Source organism: Alosa sapidissima, chromosome 17 (genome assembly GCF_018492685.1).
Source record: "Alosa sapidissima isolate fAloSap1 chromosome 17, fAloSap1.pri, whole genome shotgun sequence".
In the NCBI taxonomy this organism is placed as follows: Eukaryota; Metazoa; Chordata; class Actinopteri; order Clupeiformes; family Clupeidae; genus Alosa; species Alosa sapidissima.
Window position 1 is genome coordinate 34,406,406 of NC_055973.1, and position 4,995 is coordinate 34,411,400.

Consider the following 4,995-nt stretch of genomic DNA (forward strand, 5'->3'; position numbering starts at 1 on the left):
TCTTGGAACAGGTCTACTAATTCACATGTACTGTGTGGTGTAACAGCAGACAGGTTTCAACACATCAATTACAGGATGCATGACATCATTGACAGGATGTATATAATATGTACATGTAAGTATTTAACTGGTACACTTTATTTGAATGGGTTTATTCCACTGTATCAAAAGAGTAAAAAATAACACAGTTGATACATGTACTACAGTATGTAGGGTAATGGCAGACATGTTCCAAGACACCAATGACACAACATGTAATGTAATATGTAATTGTAAGTGGGCAATTCCACGGAAAATAGACTTTTTGTCACATCCATAACGCCAGTGAAATGCCTTGGCAATTGTATGATGTGAATGTTACTATTCATTTTTTGTGCATTTTTTCTCATGTACATTCTTCAGCCAAAAATAGCAAATGCTCAAATTTCATGTAATCATTCACATCATACCATACCATCACATTTTATTGGCGTTATGGATGTTAGAAAAAACGTAATTTTCCATGGAATTGCCCAAGTACTTAGTACTTATGCCACTGTATCAAAGAGCAATAAGTGTGTACCAACACAGTTGATGTAGTGAATTAGTAGACCTGGGGCCCGTTGCACAAAACTAGGATAAGGGATTAAGCCGGGATATCTTGGTTATCCTGGCTCAATTTATTCGTGATCCAGTTGCACAAACGCGGGATAGGGGGCAGCAGGATATGTTATGGTATAAGTTACCATGGCGATTTATTCTGTGGAGCTAGCCTGCTCCAGACCAGGCTAAATTCCAGGATCTATTTAATCTCATCCCTTAACTCAGTCAGCAGTCACCATAAACGGAAACCAATAATTTTTCCACTGCCCACTACACATTGTTATCACATATACCTAGACCCACTGTCATTATTTAAACGTTTGTGATCACTAAATAACTTTTACATACTCGCCATTCCCGACCTGTCATGCGACAATGTGACGTCACGGGAGTGCCTAACCATTTCACGCGTGGTGGTCGCGGCACTAGTTGCAATATTCTCCTAAACAGAGGTGTTGCTGTTTGTTGCTGTTGTGAAAACCTATCGCTACCTACTTCACACCGTAGAAGAAGCAATGAAACCACTCTAGTTGCCATGGTGAATCAGTGAATCTGTGATCGGTGGCGGGGTCTATTTGAGGGAGCCGTGAGCGCGCACTTATCCAGGATAGGTTTCACCTGGCTTGATGAATCCGTGTCTGCTCATCCTGGCTTGCTCGTTGTGCAACCAATTAAGCCTGTACGCTCTTGTTTTGGATTCATTGAGCGCAGCTCAGTAACTTATCCCGGATGTCTTAATTCTGCTTTTGTGCAATAGGCCCCTGTTCCAAGACATCGAAGACACAACATACATGTCATATGTACATGTAAGTAATTAACTGGTACACTTAATAGGTTTATTCCACTGTATCAAAGAGTAACAAGGTTGTAGCAGCACAGCTGTTACAAGGATACAAGGAAGTTTATCGTCACATGCATATAGTTACTGGAAGTAAGAAATGCAGTGAAATTATGTCTGGTGTCAGCCTATTTGTGCAATTATATAAATGTAGCGTGACAAGTGTGATTACATACAGCAAAAACTCTTCTGTATTGCCCTCTCTCTCTCTGTATGTATAAATACATTATATATATATATATATATATATATATATATATATACATACATACACACACACACATTACATACATACACATATAAATGTAGCGTGTATATATATATGTGTGTGTGTATATATATATATATATATACACACACACATACAGTATATCCATGCATATACATATGTATCTATTGACATGGAATGAATGAACAGGCACACGTGACTATGGAGTAGGTCTACTTCACAATTCAGATTTATTAGATGGTGCGTTGTGGCTGACAAATCTCGAGTGTCTAGGTTTATTGCTGGTTCCTGGTTGCTGTAGTGCAATGATGTCATCTGCTGGCCGTGCCGCGCAATAGCGCCACAACATATGTAATTTCTCTGGACATTACGGTAAAAATCTTGTTTTTCCTTACTAATATTCGTGTCACATATTGCTTAATTCTTTTGACATTTCGTTCCTTTATAAATTGTAATGTAATATAAAGGTACGTTTTTGAATGTCATTACTCTGACATGTGTCATTACTCTGACATGTGACTCATGGACAAGGGGAAATGCCATTAACTCGGCGTCACGCAGCGGCAATTTTCTTAATATCGATATTTCTCCACATTACTTGATCCAAATTCTGTAATTTTTGCTGGATAAATGTTGTACAAAAATGTAGTTTCGTATCAAAGTGGAATGGTTGTTGTCATAAGTCAGCGGCGTTAGTTTGAGCACATAATTGAGGTTTTGTTTACATGTGTTCAATGTAAGTCAATGGGCGCCGGTATTCGGCCAATAAGCCTATCTCATCTAAAAATGGCGTCTCTTCCGTTTTGCTACGTTAAGACGGATCGCTACTTCCGGTCATTCGGAACACCGTTCATGGTGAATGGCAATTGCACAGATGATTTGCACAAGGCGCTATTATGTACCTCTGTGTACCAACAGCAGATAAAAACAACCATATTTGAGCTTTCATAATTTTCCCCGCAATGTGGACCATCGAAGTAAATGGATTCAAGCCATCAGGAGAGAGGAAGGCCCACTGTTTAACGTCTCTAATAGCACAGTCGTTTCTAGTATGCACTTCCATAGCAGTGACCTGTACAAAACACCTAGTGGTTTTAACAAACCAGAGTTAAACAAGACGTGGTACCTTTTGTTTTTTCATGGGTCTCTGACACAACCCAAGCCAGGAAGTCTGTTTTTGAGAGGACAACTGAGAGACTGGGGTTTGATGTTCATGAACAACCTTGTGGAAATGAAGTTGGTGTTGCTAGCTAGCTTAGCTACGGACCACGACTACGACACACGACCATCCCCTGGTAAGATTTGATCTGAGTAGATGAACTGGCAAGGAGATAAATAGCCAGGTGTACATTTGCATATACAGTATGTTTATTTGGAGGATTTTACTGGCTCTGTGCACTAGATAATGAGTACTTAAATTGTACCAAAAACGTAAGAAATAACATTACAATGTGCAAGTGTTAAGCTTCTTAAAACCACGGGTGACTGATTAGCACTGCTGTGTGCCAGTCTGCTCGGTTTCAAGTAGATATTTAAACACAATTTTAGCTTCCACCTTTTTCCTAAATACACCAGCCTACGGCATGACATGAAAGACGAACTTTGTGTTTGTGTTATGGTGGGTGAACGGACGCACGTTTCTTGCTCATTGTAATCGCTTTTAAAAAACACCTAAAGATGAATGCTTCAGTTGCTGTAAGTGTTCTTAAACCCGTGGGCAGCTCCAAGGAGCACTGCTGTGTGCCAGTCTGCTCTGTTTCAAGTAGATATTTACGTGATTTTAGCTTCCATCCGCCTACATGCACTACGTGGAGTTTGTCTCTAGTGCTGCACAGAGCCAATAGCCCTAGGTAACAAAGCAAAGATATATAGATAGTAATGTTAGCTAGGTTTAGACAGCAAATTGTGTTAGTGTGTCTGTTTTAAACTAAACGAGAGATTATTTCATACATTTATATTTCATACACCTTTTACTGAAAAACAGATTATTGGGATGTTATTTTGTGTCACAGCACTCATAACTTACTACAGTATGTCATCATTGCACACTACAGTAATTGTAGTGTACCATAATTAATTAATAAGCATTGTTGTTTACAGTTTAGCAGGATGTCAGCATCAGGAAAATAAGCTATTCTTGATATGGACTGAGTTTAAATAGGTGCTGTGATCTGTTTAATTATTTCTCTACTTTTTCTCTACTTGTCTATTTGTTTACATCAGGTAGGTGCATTGGATGCAGCTCACACGAGGATAGTGGAACTGGAGGTGCTGGTGTTGTCACATGAGTATTTTCACTAAACTTGTTGTTAGTAATAATCACTGAATCCGAAATCAAGAAAATACATCGAGAAATATGTCACACACACATGCACGCCCACATGCTGATCAACAGAATAATTGTAAAACAGACAAATTGAAAATTGAATAAAGCACGCACGCATGCACACACGCACACACTTATGTCTTGTCTCCTCCGTGGGATAGTAGGAAACGCAATTTCGATCTCTTTGTATGTCTTGACATGTGAAGAAATTGACAATAAAGCAGACTTTGACTTTTGACACACACATACACATATACTATTGAAGAAATACGTCCATAAATGTGGAACGATAAAAAATATCTAATTTGTCTTTCAGAACTTCAATGAAGGACTCGTCTCACCAAATCCTCTCCTCTACACGGAAATGTCTGACTTGGTGTCAGTGACTGTCACACCAGGGAAGGCCAGTGACCGCAAGCTGACCTTGCACCTGGGTGAAATTCCAGTGACTCATTTTTAGTTGAGGTTTCCCCCCAACAAACTTTATGTGAGGTGCCTCGTGATGCTGGTGATGTCTGGCCATTTCACCTCCATTAGTATAGTGGGGAACCTGCAAAGGATCAACCACCTGACAATCTAGGCTTGCACCCAGATGTATCATAACGATGCTGCAGTGGGAGAGGGAGACCTTGACCTACCAGAGATCCACGTAGTGGTGGAGCACTTCTGGCTCCAGCCCCTGCTGCATATCTGCGGTTTGCCACGTTCCCTTGAGGATCCTCCCTGCCAACCACTTGTTCCTTTATATATATATATATATATATATAATTGGTTTATAGTTTGTTCATTGTGTTCATTTTGGGTGTTCATGTATTGTTCCATGTTGTGTATTTCTATGATGTCCACAAGTTTTTCAATAAAATATGTTTCTTGTTTACTTGTTACTTTGACACTAACCTTTTATAGGGCATATATAATGTGGATTTTACTCTGCAGCGTCCCGATGTTTTTGTTTTTTTAATGACCAACTGGTTAGGTTACGTTTACCTGAGTGCGTGGCATGTGCACCAATGTGATTAC

The 4,995-nt window shown here is 39.5% G+C and overlaps 1 long non-coding RNA gene across 1 annotated transcript; it reads left to right on the forward strand.

Moving 5' to 3' along the window:
- The first annotated feature begins 2,897 nt into the window (after positions 1 to 2,897).
- On the forward strand, positions 2,898 to 4,587 carry LOC121688391. Its single transcript, XR_006024573.1, has 3 exons — positions 2,898 to 2,944; positions 3,873 to 3,917; positions 4,292 to 4,587. It is a non-coding gene; the product is annotated as an uncharacterized LOC121688391 (long non-coding RNA).
- Positions 4,588 to 4,995: the final 408 nt, after the last annotated feature.